Genomic DNA, 20,448 nt, shown 5'->3' on the forward strand with positions numbered 1-20,448 from the left:
AATACATTAGTAAAGGCTTTACAAGGTTTGTTTATACAAGCTTTACACTGTGGATTTTAAAACTCTTGTGATAAGGTTGACTCTGAGCCCTGAGGAGCAAGAGGGGCACCCATCCTGGAGATTTACTTCCTCCACTTAGAAGACAGAGGAGAGTCAGAGAAAGCCTTCTGCTCCTGCCGCTTTTCAAGGGATTTTAATTTGAAATCATCAATGTTCCAGTGTGGGATAGACTGAAGCGAACTGCCCTGGGCCCTGGTGATAGATATCACCTTCAAGTTTCCTTGCGCCCCTCTGCAATCCTCCTCTCTCTGCACCCCTCTCCCCACCCCCACCAGCCCCCACGCAGACACTGATCCACTTTTTGTCACTGTGGGTTAGTTTAAATTATTAAGAAACTGAATTTTAAAATGCAAACTGTGCCTCAAGGTGTTGGAAATCGTTTAAGATGATTGCCCTCTCCCGCCCCGAAGTACCCTGGGGTGACCTACGCTGAGACCTCAAGAGACAAATCAACATGGGGGCTGGTCCTTCAGAGGATTTGTGGATCCTCACGGGAGAGCCTCCCCCACCACTCTCCTGTCTGTCTGTCTCCCACTCACTCTCTTTCCACGGAAATCACTCCTTCTAGTTCTCCCAGAATCTCTTCCTTCTCTCAAGCCTTGGCTATAGGACAAGAACTGAAGTGTAAGTTCCTCATCATTTATTTTATTCACTGAAAAGATGATGGTGCTCATGAGTTTTGGTTTGGAAAAGTGTGAATGTCTTATTGAAAATTCAAAATGTACAAATGGAATTTTTTCTATATTACTTTTTAAAAAATAGTAAATTGAGTGGCTTCATATAGATGTGTGACTTTCACATATTTCCCCCCTTCCTTCCACTTGTCCTTAGTGGATTCCTTGATCAGAAAAAAAAAAAAAAAAAAATCCCACAACTGTGTTAGCTTCTTGATCACTAAGCAAGAGACTGAGTCCTACGTTGCCAAGGATGGAGACCCCAAGTGCGCCCACCAGGCATCGCAAGCTCACCCAGGGCCCTGTGTGCCCACGGTGGGGCTCGCTTCTCCCCTTCTTGGCCAAAGGGACTTGAAGGAGGACAGAGTGCTTTGCACATGCTGTGCTTTTGCCTTTCAATGCCAGGGATGTCACACACATCTGAATCACCAGCATTCTTAACTGCACGAAAAAGCTGCCTGCTGTACTAAACCTTAGGAAGTAGTTTTTCTGAGAAGCTGTATGTGGGGTTGGGGAGAAAAGTGGGGCAGGCAGGCAGCAGTTCTGTCAGAGAGCAACAGGCACCAGGCAAGGCTGACCTCTCATCTATTTCATGGCTAAGGTGATAGGAAATAAAATAGCTGCCATTTCCCGCAGTCCGTAGCTGCCAGCCTGATTAATTAACCTTGTGAGCTGATGCGTGGGACGAATCCCCCATTCACTCCATGGGGAAGTCACCCCAATGGTAACATGTACATGTAACACACAGATCAGAAGCCTGGGATTCTACTCCCTTCGCTGCAGTTTAATAGCTCCAATATTTTGAGGTTCACTTTCCTCACCTATAAAATGGGAATATGCCCACTCTACCTGTGTAGCCTTGTTACGAAGATCAAGGGAGACCTGACATTTGAAAGGCATTTAATCAGCAGCCTACAATAAGAATATAAAAACAATGAAAACAACAAGAGTAATAATAACAATAGTTGTCGGACTGGTTTGGGGCCCAACCTGCCCCATCTGAACTGCTGCTCTGGAAACTGTCTTAATGCACTGGAGTAGAGTAGAGGGGCTCAAAGTCCCTAATTCAGTGCCCACTCAGGTGCTGTCCTCTTAGCCCCAGCTAAGATGTCAGTGGATAGACTCAGTTGTCAAGAAGACTCTGCCCTGGAGGTAGATCTCCGTATCCACCTGTGGGAAGGTCCCCTCTCATTCTATACCTGGCAGGATGAGCTTCTCTCAGCTCTATTGATAGGTCCTTCCCAGCTTTGATTCATTCACCGATTTTATCAGTTCTCCAGAGTCCTCATTCAAATCCTTCATAAAAATATTCACTAGAAGAATGGGGATAGAGCCCAATGACATTCTACCAGAGACTTGCCCCAGGCTGGGGTGATCAAAATCCTTTTGATATAAATGTTCAGCAAGCTACAAACCCACTTACGCTACCATCCTTCACCCTTCACCTCTCCATGAGGCTATGAGGATTCCTCTTGAGGATGAAATCCAGAAATACTGGCAAACTGTACATCCATTAGATGGTGGCTAGTCTTGATACTCTCATAGCAGCAGTCACGATAATGATAAAACAACAACAATAATAATAAATAGAATATGTTTTGTCCTCATGCTTCTTTTTCTGTCCTTTCTATCGAAGACGAAGTCAATTTTACTAAAATAAGAGGAAATCCTAATGGGTTTATCACAAGTTCGGGGAGAAATTACCCTGCCAGGAACAACTCTTGGTAGGGAGCAGGAGGAACGATTATTGTTTATCTACAGATCAGCAAAATGAAGTTTTGATACAAAAAGTGACTTTGGTTTAAAGTACAGGCAGTTTCCAGCTTATCGTCAAGTTTAAATTCAGAAGTTTGTTTTTTTTAAAGTTGGCTGTTGAGCAAACACTAAGTGTACTCAAAAACAATCCGACAAACGCTGATGAGGTCCTCTGGTCTTATGCACAGGCAGGTTGAAATTTACTGTGATTGGTCTGAGCCCCAAGTCTCTTCACGCTCCTAGCGTTGAACCCCTTTAATTCCAGGGGCAGGTCTGGGCAGTTCCCTTCCCTGTAAATGGGCAGCTGCCTGCGTGCAGGGATTACTTCAAGTTCAATGTCTATAACTTAAAAGCATTTTTTTTCCTTTTTTGCGGGGGGGAAGGGGAACAGGACTTTATTGGGGGAACAGTGTGTATTTCCATGACTTTTTTTTCCAAGTCAAGTTGTTGTCCTTTCAATCTTAGTTGTGGAGGGCACAGTTCAGCTCCTGGTCCAGTTGCCGTTGCTAGTTGCAGGGGGCACAGCCCACCATCCCTTGCGGGACTCGAGGAATCGAACTCGCAACCTTGTGGTTGAGAGCCCACTGGTCCATGTGGGAATCGAACCGGCAGCCTTCAGAGTTAGGAGCACGGAGCTCCACTGGGCCGGCCCTTAAAAGCATTTTTAATCGAGCCTCATTCCCTCTTTCAGGGGACTTCCCAGCAGGAACTCCCCATCCCTCATGTCACCCCATCAGTGCCTGGAGACTCTCGCCGCTTTAAGTGCCAGAGTCTCACTTGGCGGTCCAGGAAAAGGTGGCAGCCATTTCTCCAACCGGTTTTCTTAAGCCTACAGCTTTGGGCTTCAGAAATCCGTCCTTCTCCTAACATCTTAATATTAGAGATTGAGGAAAAGTAGCAGAAAACACAGAAGAAACGGGAATGCTGGCTGACGGCTGCTGTTTACATCATCCCCCTATGGCTTGCCCACTTAGGCACATAGGCTCTAGGAATTTACAAGAGAAAATTACTTTAAAATACTTAAAACATTACCAGTTGGAGTGGTTCTCAGTCCAGGGCGTGTGGGAGTATGGCTCTGTCCATGCCCAACTAGCTTTCATTTCCTATCAAGATCAGCTATTCCCCTGGTTTGAATAGGAAATCGGATCAGGGGTGTTGCAGAGGAAGCAGAGGCTGGAGGCTGCGAGGGCGCTCTCTTCTCCATTCTCAGACAATTCCTTTATTTTCAGCTTTGAGAGGAAACGATGGCTCCTTCCTAAGAGACTTCTCCTTCCAGCTTTTTGGGCCAAGTAGATTGGTGCTATTCCTAGGCTAGACCTCCAAGTGATGGAGGTGGAGGGGGGCAACCTTCGAGTATGTAGCCTGAGACCCAGATAATGTCCTGAGTTTTACAGAGGGGTCGGGGTGGGGATAGGGAATTCCAAAACCACAGATCACAGGGGCCTTAAGATCCATCCTCTACAAAACTCCAGCAGACTATTTATTAAGTATGTAACAACCTGTTGTTGTGTCTAAGCAGCCCCTAAAATCTTGTCCTAGTGAGTCATGGCTCACACTGTGTACAGAACTTCAATAAAGTCTTCATGGGGGGAAAAATGGAGGGGCCCAGACCTCTGAGATTGGAGTTTAGAGAAGGTGGAAAATGGGGAGTCTGGCCCAGGCCTGACAAGGGCTGCCTGTGAGGATCCCACCCAGGAGGGATCAGGCCATATTAAGGGCTAGATGAGGCCAGGGGGCCAGGAGGGGTGCTCAGTGGGGGACAGAGAGGGGGGCCTAGCACCCAATAGACAGTGCAAATCAGAACGGAACTCTTACGTGTGTTGGCAAAGGGCAGTTGAACTACCAGGCAGGAAGTGGAGTTGGGAGCAAGGATCTTCTAAAAATAAGTCAGGACAAATTTATTCAGTTTCTTTTGTTGTCAGGGTTACTAGATGGTTGAAATAGTAAAATACAACAGATACGGGATTTCTGGATTTCAGAAAGACATCTGACCAGATCTGTCTGGGGTCCTCATGGAGAAGTGTGTGGTAGCTGTCATTTGTGGGACAATTATGTCAAAAAAGTTGTGGCCCAGAGGCAAGTTTGCAGGCCAGTTCCTGAGGACTCCAGCAGCCAGGCAGGCCACCCCTTCTCTCTCCAGGGGAAAATTGTGGCTACTGAACATCTTTTCACCTTATTGATAAAGCTACAAAGGAGGCAGATATTTGTCCAAACCAATGCCGTAACTCAGAGCAATGTTCCGGGGTTGAAAACAAAAGGAAAGAAGACGGTTGTCTCAGTCATTGCAGAGGTGGTTGAGTGGCCTCTGCTGCTTATAGGCTGGGGTCCCAGTTCTGGCTTGATGTGAAGAAGGGCCGTGAAGTTGTCATGGAGATTGTGAATGACCAGCCAGATGGCATGGAAATGTATCTACATTCCCGTTGTAGAAACCTGAGAAGATCCATCTGACCAACCGAACAGCAAGCGTGACAGGGACCAAAAACACGAGAAGGAAACAAAACACAGCTAAGTGCTCACAGTCTTTGTCCCTGAAGGCTGAAGGGTGGAAGAGTGACAAAAGTCACGGATGAGACACACGGAACTGAGGAAGGAAGGAGCCCAGCTGGGACTGACCGTGACAGAGCGAGACAGACTAGCTGCCTTGGGGAGGGACGGCGGGAACTTGATTTTGAGGGAAAAGCTAGGTATAGGAGATTTAAAGCGAGGTTTTCTCTGGAAAGCGTGATATAATTCTCCCTTCACAGCCCCCTTCAAACCACTTTCAGTGAAGGGCTGCCTTATTCTCAAGAGATTTGGAGTGGGGGTTCTGCTAAAATTTACAGAACACTCAGCGTTTCTCATGGATTATCTCATTGAATCCTATGAACCAGATACTGGTATTGCCCTCATTGTACAGGAGAGAAACAAGACTCTCAGAGAGATCAGTATACTCGCCGGAGATCACACAGCTAGTTCAAGTGGTAACGTCTGTTGGAACCCTGGCTGCCGGACTCCAGGCCTGAGCCCTTAACTTTTTGCACAGTGTCTCTAGAAGAAAAGCACTTCAGGGCTTTTTGAAATGCCTCACGATAAGAAAATCTTAGAACAAAGCCTGAAGGGGTCAAAATTTGAAAAAGTTGAAATACATAGAATATGAAGTATTTATTCACCAAGGTTAGTCTAGGATGTAATCCTTCAATTTGTTCTTCAAGTGTCTTAACGTTCCTGTTTCTTGACAGTTTCATTACCTGATCAAACAAAATTAAAATAGACAGATACATCCAAATAAAAAAGGTGGACAAGCTGGGGTATGAGAATTTGCATAGGAAATGGTGCTTCTTGATAGACATGAGATTTGTGTGATTTAGGACCAAGCCAGGAGCCTGTATAAACATTTCTAATACTGAGGATGTAGGTCTCCAGATGGATCCCTCACAAGGATCTGCTTTAATTAGCGCTGTTTAAAAAACGGACCAGCTCTCCAAAGAAATTAAAAAAATAAAAAAGTATGTTCATACAAAAATTTGGACATGATTGTTCCCAGCAGCGTTATTTGTAATTCCAGTTTTCCTGAAAACCTGGAATCAGCTCAGATGTCCTTCGATGGGCAAATGAGTAAATGAACAGTGGTGCATCCACACCAAGGGACATTCCTCAGCAATAAAAAGGAACGAACAATAGACACACGCAACAACTTGGATGACTCTCCAGGGAAACATGCGGAGTGAAAAAAAGCCAATGTCCCCCCAAAATATGGTTCTATTTACGTAACATTTTTGAAATAACAACATGTTAGAGATGGAGGACAGATTAGCAGTTTCCAGAGGCTGGGGATGAGGACAGGGAAGGAAGTGGATGTGGATAGAGAAGGGCAATTGGAGGGACCCCTGTGGTGCTAGAACTGTGTCTTGACTGGTGGTGGACACGCAGACCTGCACAGGTGATGAAGCTGCCCAGAACTGTACACACAGACACGATGTGTGCAAGTAAAACTGGGGAGATTAAATAAGGCCGCTGGGTCGTATCAACATCACTGCCCTGGTCATGATATTATACTGTAGTTTCACAAAATGTTGCCATTGGGCAAACCTGGGCAAAGTGTACAAGGGATCCCTCTATGATTTACTACAAATGCGTGTAAATCTACTATTATCCCAATCAAAATCTCTATTTTCAAAACATGGACGAGTTCCCTGTCCCAGGATTCGAGACCTGGTCGGATGCTCCCTGAGGACAGGGGAGCATTAGGCGGCCCCTCCAGCTCACCTGAGGTCTTATGGGGAGTGCGACCCCTTGGGTGGTGAGGAGGACACTGAGCATTGCACACACGTCCTCCATTTCTGCTGGTCCCACAAACAGACAGAATCAGGAACACCTGGAATGATCTCCCCAAAGAGGTTCATTCTCTCGTACCCAGAGGAAGAGGTGAGCTGAGCTGCTCTGAAAGCATCTGGCAGGATCACCTCGGTCACCGCTGTCTTTTTCCTAAGACTACTTAGAACATGGACGAATCCCAGGGTGACAAGGAGCAAACATGCTCCAAATAAAGGGACATTCTAGATGGAAAGCGAACAGGAACATTTTGAGACCTAGGAAAGATATAGGGAAGATCTTGCATGTTCAGGGAGGTAAAGGGGGATTTTTGAACAGTATTCTACAGATACACTGAAATGCCCCAGCTCCTAAATGGAATTTTTCCCTCCCAGATAATTTCATGATCAGTTGCACCAAAACAAATTATCCTCAGGTGGACCTCTGGAACAGTGAAATGGGTAAATAAATGTGAGGTGTCCTTCGTCCCCTCTTCCTCCCATAGGATGGGGCCGAACACGCCATCCTTTAGGTCAGCGTACAGAGAAGGTCCCTGAGGTTGGCAGTGCCATGAAGCCAGCGTGGAGCCTGCTGGGCCTGGCAGTGTCTCAGGACCTCCTGGCCAAGGAGCTTCCTTCACAGTCTCTGGGATCCCCACTCATCACTTGCTCTGTGTCCTCACTTTCAGGACCTGGCACAGTATGTGTGAGGTCAGGCCCACGGTGCTCTGACCCAGGCACTGGCCTCTAAGGCATAGCCTGAGCTCTGGACCAACCCCAGCAGAGCTGGCTTCCCCCAGGCCTCCAGCTGGCAACACTGAAACTCCCGTGAATGTGGAAGTGACTGATGATGACACACGTGTGTAGTGTACCCTGAATTCCAAGCTCCCTTCTGCTGGCATTTCTACTCCACCTGCACCTCTCCTTTCCTATATCCACATGTGCCCTCCATCTGCAAACCTTACCCTCCAAGAAGAGACTTCTCTTGGGGTTTCCATGAATGGGTGGGCACACGCATTGGAAGGGGGCTCTGCCCTGCCTGTAATCACATCTGCCCTGCCCACACAAGAAGGCTTTGCCCACACAAAGGCACTTTGAGTTTTCTGCGGTCTAACTAACCTGCGAAGGCTTGTAAGTCCATTTTTAAAACGTGGCGAGGAGAACTGAGGGAAAAAGGGAAAGGGGGCCCCAGCTCAGCCCAGGCGGCTGCATTGTTCTCACATGGCCATTGTTCTCAGGCCCCACCGCTTACCCAGAAGGCACAGCCCACGACCCCTGGGGAATCAAATGAGATTGTTTTTCCCAAGCTTGAGCTCTTCAGGTGTGAGCTGCAGTGCTAGGACAACGGTGGTGACTGTGGCATTTCTGCAACAGGAAAGAGGAAGGAACTTCTGATCTGTGTAGCAATGGCATCAACAATATGCACCCCCAACCAGCTGGCAGCAAAGAGGAAGGGAGTTCGGTTTCCATAGTGATAAATCACCAGGAAGCCAGTGAGGGAGAGTCAGCGAGAGGATTTTTCCTTTCTCTGGTTCCCTGCAAACACATTCCCAGCTCCAGAGTTGGTTAGACGCCTGGCGCCTCTCCAGGCTGAGCCTCCAGAACCACAGGTAGAGGAAGAGAGAGGAGACCTCTGCCAGATGGAAAGACTGAAAAGCCCCGGCCACTGAGAACAGAGGGAAGGGGTTTCGGCAACTCTTACAGGTATCCATCGGGCACAGGTGCCTGGGCCACCTGGCTTGCCCAGCACAGTGTCACACTTGGGTGGCCACATGCTCATTAAAAGCTCGTCAGTGTATGCCACCTCCATTATTCCATTTCATTATCTTACATTCTGCCCAACACGATACTGTGTTCTATTATGTAAGCCCCACAGCATAATCGTTAAGTATTGTTAGCCTTTCTTACAACAGAAGAATAGGCCTGGTGAGGGAGAATGATGGGCCAGAGACAACTCACCAACTTGAGACAGCTGCAAGCCACTCCTGAAGGTTTTCAGGGCTCTCATCTGAGACTCTGTCTCTTGCCCAAATTAGACTTTTTTCCCCAAGAAAAATTCCAGAATTTAAAAAAAAAAAATGCTCTGAAATGTCATTTGTCCCAAGTCTTGTTGGTCACTCTTCATCGTGCTACTTTCTCTTTCCTCTTACCCTTTCATATGCTGTTCCCTTTGCTTAGAATGCTGTGCCCTGATTTCTTGGTCAGTTAACTCCTAGGGGGAGAGGCTTGGCCCCTCCTTCCCAGTGGCTCAGACACTTTGCTTTCTGGGCTTCCACATAACTTACCACACCGTATTGTGAGGCAGCACAGAGTAGTGGCAAGAAAAGGCTCTTCTAGGCCCAGACTAGCTGTGTGACCTTGGGGGACTTACTTAACCTCTCTGAGCTTCCTCTTTCTCATAGGCAAGATGAGGAAAATGATAGTATCTGCTTATAGCATTTGTGAGGCTTATATGTTAACACATGTATAAAGTACTTAGAAAACGTTAACACAGGGTTAAGACTTAGGAAACATTAGCCGCTAAAGAGTTAACTTTCTTAAAGCAGGGGCCATCTTTCAAGCATATCCTCAGATTGAGATGCTTCAGGCCTCAGTGGGTATTCAGCAATAAATGTCAAATGAACTCTGAATTCATGGAAGGCTGTTTCCCTGCTACCGTTTATGCAACAGACATGGTATTAGGCACCTTGACACTTCATTGAGTTTAGTCACTCCAACACTGGGCCCGGGTAGCCAAGGACCAGCATTTTGCCAGTGTAGCGTGCAGCATCCTTGAATGGGTCTTTCTGATGGCCTGAGAGCCCCTCCTAACCTCCTGCCCTGCCCTGGCTGGGCCTGGAAAGGTCCCCACTCTCCGGGCCAGGCCAAGAGGCTCTCAGCCTTACCACAGCTGTGTTACCCACATGGTCTATAAACACCAAGAGACTGAAATAATCCACATATCTGCAACCCGAGGCCACTCAGGTAGCCAGTGCCCTCTGTGGTTTCGCTTGAAACCATGAAGCCAAGCTCTTCATGCAAATACTTTTATTTTTATTTTTTTTTAAACTTAGTTGTAGAACAGCTGAGTTGCTCCACTTAAAAATACAGACTTCTGCTCTATGGAGACAGAATTCAGACCCATGGTTGCCTGGGGCTTGAGGAGGAATCAGGGATTGACAGCAAATGGGTAAGAGGGAACTTTGGGAATGATGAAAACGTTCTAAAACCAGATATGGTGATTGCTGCACAACTCTATATAGTTTAGAAATATAGAGTTCTGAAATTTAGCAAATAAAACACAGGACATTCAGTTAAATATAAATGTCAGGTAAGCAACAAATAATATTTTTATTGTAAGTATGTCCCAAATAATGCATGGGACATACTTAACACTAAAAAAGTATTTGTTGTTTGTCTGAAATTCAATTTTAACGGGGCATCCTATGTTTTATTGGCAAGCCTAACTAAAAGTAATTGAAGTGTGCACTTAAAATGGGCAAATTTTATGGTGTGTGAATTATACTTCACTGTTAAATTTAGCACAGCACCTACAATAATATCGTTTATTAAGAAAAAGCACAGCTTTTCCTTCTGTGTACTCTCTCCACTCCCTTCCCACTCTCACCTCTGGTGAAATACAACTATAAAAACCACCCCACTAGCCCAGGAACCCATAAACGTCACTAGTGTAAGAAATCTAAACAGTCACCATAGCTTTGATTTCCTGGAGTTTGGGGCCTGCAGAGGGCAAGACCCCCACCATGATACATACACACACATACACACACACACACACACACACACAGAGTCGGAAACACGCAGGCCTCTGCTTGCTGGGTGCTCCAAAACCCTAAATCATTCCCACCCCACATCCTCACTAATCACTGCCCGGCAATTCAACTCTCATCAGCTGGGTGGCCACAGAATGCCCTGCCCTGCACAGGCTGTGCAGGCGGGCTACAAAAATAAGTATGACACTTCCCTGCCCAGTCAGTACACACACACCCACCAACACACAAACACACTAACAGCATTAAAAACAGAGAAAAATTACTCTTCTCTCTCTGCTATGGGGGAGAAAGTTTTCCATGTCCCTCAAGAAAACAATTTTCCTGTTATTCGTAGGGTTTGCCTATCGAACTGCATTTTGCAATCAATAGGAGAATGTTACCTTTTTAGAATTAGCATAGTTGCACTTGACCGTAGTAAATACAGTTGACTCTTGACTAACAAGGGTTAGAACTGCGCGGGTCCACGTATAGGTGGATTTTCCCCCCAATAAATACAGTCAGTCCTTTGTATCCTTGGGTTTCCCATCTGCAGATTCAACCAACTGAGGAACAAAAACAGTATTTTCTCATTCCCAACCGCAGATTCCCAACTGTGGATAAAACTACTGTTTTCAATCTGTGGTTGGTTGGATCTCCAGATGCAAAGTGCTGACTGTAGAATCCAAAGTCATTCGCTGATTTCCGACTGTGCAGGGGTTGTTGCCCCTAAATCCTGAGTTTTTCTTGGGTCAACTGTACAAAGAAAGCCGCTTGCTGGTAGGTCTGGCTGTAAGCAATCCAGGTACCAAATTCTAACCAACTGTCAAAATTATGATAATCTGTTCTTTAAATTCACCCCACCTGAGGTCTGCAAACTGATTTTTGTCTTGAATCAAAAGGGACTCATCAACATTCCACTCCTTGCTCTTTACTTCTGTGGGACCATTTCGGTACCAGAGGATTTTACAAAAAATGACCCCAAATATTGGATGCTTCAGAGACAGTTTGTAAGCCTATAAACCTAGGAATCCTGTTTCTTAGCTTACCACCTATATAAGCAGAGCGAATGGGCATTTCAAGCAGGGAAGAGAAGCACTCCTATCTATGGTCAGCCCAAAGGTAAACCGAGACCAACCGTGCCCACTTGGGACATCTCAGGGTGAGTGGTGGGTAGGTCAATGAAAAGAATCCGAGTGGCTGCCTGTAGATGAGGCCGCTGACGCTGAATAAAATGCCGATACTTGTAACTGGGGTTTACTGTAGTGCGCTAAAGCGATTTCTATGCTCTTATGGCTCAGTCCTCTGATGTCCATACAGCTAGAGGAACTCACCCACAGCACCACAGCTTGCCAGGGGCCCACCCCAGGGCCCTTGCTCTTACCACCCAGTTGAAGTTCCTCTCATTTTTGGCTGAAGTTATAGCAAGATATACCTAGCAAGATTGTTCCTTGGTCCATTAGGAACTTTAATCAAATGTATACAAACATAAGTACAAACTGGAAAAATCATTAACTACTTAGTAAATGCCATTTTGGATTAAAAAAAAAAAAATCTTCCCAATGAGATTTATGAAATAAAAATAATGGAGGTGATAGTGAAAAAGGAAAGAATCCCAGTCTGCTTGGCAAAATTCTAAAGTAGCAGATAGCATTTTCCACTTCTGATAATCAAGACATCAGCAGTGAATTTTCACAGGACTGAGGGAAAGTAACCTGTTCCCAGGTGCCAGTATTTACATCCATTTGACAGTATTTTCATCTCATGACTAAATTCCTTTAATAAGCACTTCATTTCATTTACCCCCATTGGCTTGAAATAGTAGGGTATTTCCGAAAGGAGCTGGAACTTTTTTTTTCAAGTGACTTAAAATCGAGAAAAGCAAGCAAAACCAAAAACAAGTCATTACAGGCAGAAACAATTAATAGGCTGGTGGGTTCCTTCTCAGGCCCATTTGAAACTGCAGAAATTTGACAATGGCGCCATCTAATGGAAAATTAGAAGGTTAAACAAAAAAAATCATTTCCTCTACTTTCAGATTTGTTTTATCAACAGCAGCTTCTCCTAAACAGTTCTTTCTCAGCTTTGGACACCCCTATTGTTCACTTAACTTTCAAGTTATTTATTGCAGAAACACACCGTTGATGTAAAAAAGTATATACACTACATAATATAAAAATGGCATGCAAAAAAGTATTTGAAATAAAACATAGCATTCTATGCATATACAAATAAAATAATAAATGAACAAATACATAAATACCAATATATGTAGATATGTATACATATACTATTATAAATAAATAGTATATATGTTATATATTTTCTGCAGTCTGTTTTTTTGCCTATCATGAATATATTTCCACTTAAATACATAGAGACGTACCTATCTCATTTAAAAAGAAACTAGCTCAGGGTAGCCAGATGGCTCAGTTGGTTAGAGCGTGGGGCTGTAAGAAACAGGGTTGCTGGTTTGATTCCCATGTGGGCCAGTGAGGTGCGCCTTCCACAACTACTGTGTTTCCTCGAAAATAAGACCTAGCTGGACAATCAGCTCTAAGGCATCTTTTGGAGCAAAAATTAATATAAGAACTGGTATTATACTGTATTATATTATATTATAAAGACTTATGTTACATAAGAACGGGTCTTATATTATATAAGACCCGGTCGTACAGTAAAATAAGACTGGGTCTTATATTAATTTTTGCTCCAAAAGATGCATTAGAGCTGATTGTCTGGCTATGTCTTATTTTTGGGGAAACAGGACAGATTGAAGACAAATAGCTGCCACTGACCTTCTGGAGGGGCAGCCAGATGGCTCAGTAGGTTAGAGCGCGAGCTCTCAACAAGGTTGCTAGTTCAATTCCCGCAACCTGTGCCTCCTGCAACTAAAGATTGAAAATGGCGACTGGACTTGGAGCTGAGCTGCACCCTCCACAACTAGATTGATGGACAATTACTTGAAGTTGATGGGCCCTGGAGAAACACACTGTTCCCCAATATCCCCCAATAAAATTTATTAAAACATAAAATAACAACAACAAAATGGCACCAAAATACCTCATAGTGTATGGGATTTCTTTTCAGGGCATTAAAAATGTTCTAAAATTAGATTTTGGTAATGGTTACACAGCTTTGTAACTATACTAAAAAACACTGAATATACTTTAAATCTTATGGTATGTGAATTATATTTCAATAAAGCTGTTTAATAAAAGAACAGATGTCAAAAAAAAAACCCATTCTAAGGAACTCCTATAATTTACGTAACTATTATAGTTCCCAGTCCATGGACATTTAGGTGTTTTCAGTTCTTCACGATCACAAGCAAAACTGCACGGATGCCCCGTGCCTACCTTTGTACCCGTGTAGATCTACAAGGAAGATTCTAGGGCTACCCAACACAGCTCTGGAGGGGAATGAAAGAATTCCAATGTTAGCTGGTGTGGTAGAAACCACCTCAAATCTCTTCCAAGAATATAAAGGCTACAACATGTGCTAGAGTAAATTTTCTGTTTGCAGGTGGGCCCATGTTCCCTCAATGATCATGGATAGAGGAGCAGGGGGAGGTGGTTTAGTCCTCTAATGACAATTTACCATAGCTGGGCATGGCTAGGCATGCTGGTGAGTACCCTAAATCTGCCTCTGCCAGCTGGGGACTTAGGTCTGTTCCTGAATGGTTTTTTGATCTGTGAAATAGAACAACTCCCAGCATTATTATGAGGATGGAATGAGCTGGCCCATCTGATGGGCTGACCCTTGGCCAGGAGGTCCTCAGTTAGTGCTAGATCCTTCCCTTTGGTCCTTGAAAGACTCAAAGTGAGGGTGCAGCAAACTCAGAGAGGCAGGAAAAACCCTGGTGAATCCATTCACCTGGTGTAGTTTCTGAGTGGTGACCCCCACAATTGGGGAGTCACCAGCCCCATCTAGGCGTGAACACAAAAGCTCACTATTCACAGCTATAGAAAGATGGAGCAAGTCCCAAGAAGAATCGGGAGAAGGAGGGCAAAGCTGGCAGCTGGGCTGTGAACTGACCCCATCTTCCCAGAATCCTCAGCAGCCCCTTCTCTGAGAGGGGAAGGGAGTCGGTTGACATCACTCTGGGGCTCAGGGGTGGAGCCTCCTCCTCGGCAGCATCCCAGGCCATCCTGGATACAGAAAACTGGAGGACAAGGGGACATATAGCCAGAGCCTCTGTCAGCCCTTATGAAGAATCACAGAGCCACCTTCTAAGGACACCAGTATGACTTCATGTTAACTATTACATCTGCAAAGACCTCATTTCCAAATAAGCTCACATTCTACGCCTCTGGGTGGATATGAAGTTTGGGGGGCACTAATCAACCAAGTACGGAACCTGTGGGAACAAATAAGAAATGAGATGAACAGTGAATTGCAGGCCATGTTCTGTAATAGTGCCCAAATCAGAACAGCCCAGAACGTCTTTTTATACTCTACAAGAAACAGTACAAAATAAAGTAAATGATTTCTAAACGGGTTATTATAACAAAAAATAAGGACAGTATTCAGAAGTTGTATTGTGCATAAATGGGGCTCAGAAGTTGTCACGTGAAAAGTTGAAAACGCCAAAATGGTAACTGTATTCTGGCAAAGCTCATTGCTCTAATAAATTCTACAATCTCAGTGAGCAAAATAATGAAAATAGTACCTTAAATCTGTTTCACACAAGTATTTGAAATAAAAATCCAGTACATTTCCAAATCAAGACTGTATCTATAGGATGGACCTAAAGGATGCTAAGTGAAATAAATCAGACTGGGAAATACCATATGATCTCACTTATGCGTGGAATCTAAAGAACTGAATAAATGAGCAAACAAAACAGAAGTAGATCAGAGATACAGAGAACAAACTGATGGTTGCTAGATGGGAGGGAGAAAGGTGAAGGGATTAGGAAGAACAAATTGGTAGTTACAAAATAGTCACTGGGATGTGAAATACAGTATGGGGAATGTAATCAATAATATTATAAAAGTTATGTATGGTGTCAGATGAGTTCGAGACTTATCAGGGATTCACTTCATATATTACATAAATGTCTAACCACTGCACTGTACACCTGAAACTAATATAAAATGATATCGAATGTCAACTATAATTATATATCTATATCTATATAGATATAGATATATAGATATAAATTACAGCATAGGGAATATAGTCAATGGTACTGTAATAGCTATGCACGATGTCAGAGGGGTAGTAAATTTGGTGGGGTTATCACTTTGTGAGGGGTGTAAATGTCTAATCACTATGTTGTTTCATACACCTGAAACTCATTTAAAAAAACTGTATCTATAAAGCATTGAGACTATTCATGAAATGTTATCAGAATTTTTAACACAACCTGATGTATAGTTATAAGTAATTAAGTATTTTTAGACATGAAATTAATAAAATTTCAAAAAAGAATAAAAAAGCATTGGGTGTACCGTTGTGATCTAAATTAATGACCCTACTTGTTATAAAACATAACTATTCAAATAAAACAAATTTTGGAAAATTTATAAGTCAAGGCGATAAAATTTCCATCACTTTTCCCCAAACTTCAGCTATTTCCATAACATGTATTTTAAACTTACGTAAAACGTACAATTCAAGACTTTGAAAATACCTTATTGGTTTTTGTTCATCTCTTAAAGGTGAAGGAACATTGGAAATATATCCAAATTTTATTGTCATTGCTTGAGAAATATGGTTTCAATGATGTTTCATGAAAACGTTACTGGATTTTGTACAGAGTAGGAGTACTAGAGGAGTATAAAGAATAAATCTAGGAAATCTGGAGTTTCAGACAAGATTTTAGAAACTGTTTCTAGACCCTTTAGTTTGGTGGTGGGTGAGTGCTGTTGGGTAGGCCCAGCTCCCCTCCTCCAGACTGGGCAGAGTGGCTCATCGTCTCTGCAGGACAGCTTGTCCCGAGGCGCCTGGGTAGTTCTGTGCACATCCCACACACCACCTCCCACCCCAGGCCCATGACCAATGACTTAGTGGTGACAGGGGAGAGTAAAAGGCAACTCCCTTACCACAAGATGGATCAGGCCTCAGGGTACAACTCACACCCCAGCTCTCCCATGGAAGCAGGCAGTGTGGGTTGACTTCAGTGGAACCCTTACGCTTAGTTTCTGTTCTACTTGCCAGTCCCCTTTCCTTCTCCTTCCATCACTCCCTCAATAAGTCACATACCTGAGAATCCCATCTCAGGATCCTGTCCTCAGGCCGGTGGTGTCCAACTCCCCATCGCTGGGGGATGTACTTAAATGTGAATCATGTCAATCACAGTATTTTCCTGATAAATTTTTTTATTTACCATCTTTCATCAAATAAACATCAGAGAGAAGCAGTAATATGAGGTTGGACAATGAAGTTCAGGAACTCATCCTAGAAAAAGGGCTACATACCTCATTGCTGAATATCACTACGGTCACCTTCGAAGGACTCCCCTTGGGAAGCTATGCACCGACGCCAGTGCCCAGTCCATGCTTCAAAGCAATTTTGGAACTCTTTCTGGAATGACCATCAGAGCTGTTGTCGTATTACTCTTGATGTCCTGAATGTCATCAAAATGTCTTCCTTTCAAGATTTCCTTTATCTTTCTGTAAAGAAAGAAGTCATTGGGAGTCAGATCAGGTGAGTAGCGAGGGTGTTCCAATACAGTTATTTGTTTACTGGCTAAAAACTCCCTCACAGACAGTGCCATGTGAGCTGGTGCATTGTGCTGATGCAAGAGCCATGAATTGGCAAAAAGTTCAGGTCGTCTAACTTTTTCACGCAGCCTTTTCAGCACTTCCAAATAGCAAACTTGGTTAACTGTTTGTCCAGTTGGTACAAATTCATTATGAATAATCCCTCTGATATCAAAAAAGGTTAGCAATATCTTTGCAACAAGTTTGCGAACTTAATTGTCAGACCTCGTGTATCTCAAGATTTGGGGATCAAGATATGAAAACTGGGAGGCTACTGGACCTTAATGAAGAGCTTGTAGTCCTGCAGTGGCACAGAGTTTGGAAACAATGAAGTCTTGCATGTTTATTTTAATGGAAATAGTAAAATATTTGGAAAATGAAACATTTTAGGGAGCCTTATCCCTAAGTAGTGATATTCTAACAGAAATTTTAATACTTTTGGATTTACAAGATTAATTTGATGAATGAAAAACGAGTGGGAGATACTATAAAAATGAAGAAATGTGGCATGCCACTTGTAACAAAACCAAATAAAGTATCAATTCTATGAGAAAAACAAACATAATATTTTAAAATAAATTACCATGTGAAAATGCATTTGTTACTTGAGGGCAAAAATAAATGTTACTTGAGGGTGAAAATAAATGAACTCTAGAGTCATTTAAATGTATTGAATCCTGACACTTTACCAAATGGTATCTCTAAAGTTCTGTGGAAGGATAAATAAAAACTAAGGCAATGAATTAAGTGATTTTTGTGATTTAGAAATATAAGATAATAGAAATATTGGATATAGAAAATTTTCAAACAGGGTTATAAATTTTGTCATTGTTATTATCCATCAGGGGCTGAGAATTTGAAACCATGAACAATCTCAGTGACATAAAGAGAAATTTTCTTTTTATTGAACTAAACATTATCCAGTGGCCACCAATTTCAAGGAATTCATTGGAAAAGTGTCAAATCATCCCAGACAGTGAGCCCTGTCTCAAAAGACCACACCAACCATTTCTAAACATCAACAAAATTTTGAAAATTATGAGAATGATTCAATGAGTAATTTGCACAAAAGTTCATATCACTTGTTAAGTAGTTTTGTAATATAGCTTAGGTTATTTAGAGATAAAGCAGGGGAGGTGATGGGATAGATTTTAAAATTTTGATCCATGCATTGAGTTACATATTCATATAACTTCATTGGGTGCTCAGTATTTTTAATAATACCCCTGCACTCCTCATAGAGGTTTTGTAAGAATTAAATGAGATCATCAGCATAAAGCTCTTAGACAACAGAAAGGAATATATTAATTTTACTGTTTGTATGACTATATCTATTGTTATCTATTTTATCAAAATGGTGAATTACTGTGGACCATGACAAAGTGGATTTGGAGCCTCAAGGAACGTGCCAGGTCCTACGGATGAACTTTTTCTTTTTCCATTTGAGATGTCACTTCTGATTTATTGTGCAAACGTTGACAAAATGCGTTCCTTTTCCGGGGGCCCCATGAAAGCTCTCCTCCTAGCAACATTTACTAACAGCTGTAAGTAGTACTTCCTCTGGTTTCCTCTGCTGTCTGTGAGTCAAAGCTGCGGTCTGTAAGCTTCCTACCCCATCTGAAAGTTCCACACATGACAGCTTTTCTGAAAGGCCCTCAGTACTCATAGGATTGATGGCTGTTGGGGACCCAGCTCCATCCTCTGCCCAGGCAAGGATGGATGAGATGCTGGCGCGTCAAGTGTCAAAAATAAAACCTCCAAAATCTCCAATTCCCTTTAGCAAAAATTCTGGAATCCCTAGGGTCATCCCACTAGAGATCCAACTTGTGGGGCTCTTTCCCTCCCTCCTCCTTAGTGAAAGAAATTGCCACCAATATCACAGTATGAAAATCACCATCAGTCACTGAGTGCCATCTTTTTTTTCTTTTTCTTTTTTAATTTTATTGGGGAAGGGGAACAGGACTTTTTATTGGGAACAGTGTGTACTTCCAGGACTTTTTTTCCAAGTCAAGTTGTTGTCCTTTCGATCTTAGTTGTGGAGGGTGCCGTTCAACTTCAAGTTGTTGTCCTTTCAGTCTTAGTTGTGGAGGGTGCAGCTCAGCTCCAGGTCCAGTTGCCGTTGCTAGTTGCAGGGGGCACAGCCCACCATCCCTTGGGGGGGGGTCAAGGAATCGAACTGGCAACCTTATGGTTGACAGCCCACGCTCCAGCCAAATGAGCTTTCTGGGAGCTCAGCAGCAGCTCAGCTCAAGGTGCCGTGTTCAATCTTAGTTGCAGGGGGCGCTGCCCATCATCCCTTGCGGGACTCGAGGAATTGAACCAGTAAACTTTGTGGTTGAGAGCCCACTGGCCCATGTGGGAATTGAACCAGCAGCCTTCGGAGTTAGGAGCACAGAGCTCCAACCGCCTGAGCCACGGGGCCAGCCCGAGTGCCATCTTTTTTAGAAGAGTAGGTACCTGGGAAGTAACTTTTACTGTCAGAAGAGAATAAAGGTCTTTAGTGAACTGAGGGCTAAATAAGATGATTTGTTTCCAGACAATAGTGGCCAGGCCGGGAAGAAATGGGGGTGACAGCAGCAGGCCCTGTCTCTACTCAGATTCCCAGTGGTGGCTACACATGGGACTGGGAATGACTGACCACCACAGGCTGGGGCCTGGAGAGCCTGAGCAAGGAGCACCTCGGTGAGCTGACACTGGAGGTTGGCTGATGTCCTGGAAGAACCCATACCTGGGCAGGGACCTGGCTTCCCCACAGAGGGGGCACCTGTCGACAGGAATATGAAAGACCTACAGGGCCAACCCTGGGTGGCAACAAGAATCAGTAACCCAAGTGGCCCAGTCACAGCTCCATTTTGGGAAAACTCTCAGCATTCCCTACTTCTCACTTTAGATTGGTGACACCAGAATATGTGATTTTACTGCTGCGTACACTTTACAGAGCCAGGAGAATTCTGGATCAGGTAGAAGTAAACCACAGTACACTGGCATATAATTTAGAGACTGAGATAGCTGGAGCCCTTGTTAAAATTCAGAGTCCCCAGTACATCTGGAGTGGAGACTAGGAAACGCATTTAACAAAATCAGACATTTCTGATGTTGCCATGCTTGTGTGTGTCTGCTCTAGGCCGTCAATATTTGCTTCCTGAGACTAAACCAAACTTCCATTAATTTGTGTTTTTTTGTGGGGTTTTTTTGGGTATAGGCCGAATCC

General features: G+C 43.7%; 1 protein-coding gene across 1 annotated transcript in view; it reads right to left on the reverse strand.

The window, feature by feature from the left end:
- Window positions 1–11,971: 11,971 nt before the first annotated feature.
- The window catches only part of POLG2 (DNA polymerase gamma 2, accessory subunit), a 51,322-nt gene continuing 42,845 nt past the window's right edge, over window positions 11,972–20,448 (reverse strand). Inside the window, exons 9-10 of the transcript XR_016022970.1 lie at window positions 16,953–17,147; window positions 11,972–14,887 (exon numbers count right to left, since the gene is read on the reverse strand). The gene's annotated coding sequence lies outside the window, so the exon portion shown is untranslated. The remainder of the gene's footprint in view (window positions 14,888–16,952; window positions 17,148–20,448) is intronic.

This window comes from Rhinolophus sinicus, chromosome 12 (genome assembly GCF_057876585.1).
Source record: "Rhinolophus sinicus isolate RSI-liver-muscle chromosome 12, RSI-T2T, whole genome shotgun sequence".
Lineage (NCBI taxonomy): Eukaryota > Metazoa > Chordata > Mammalia > Chiroptera > Rhinolophidae > Rhinolophus > Rhinolophus sinicus.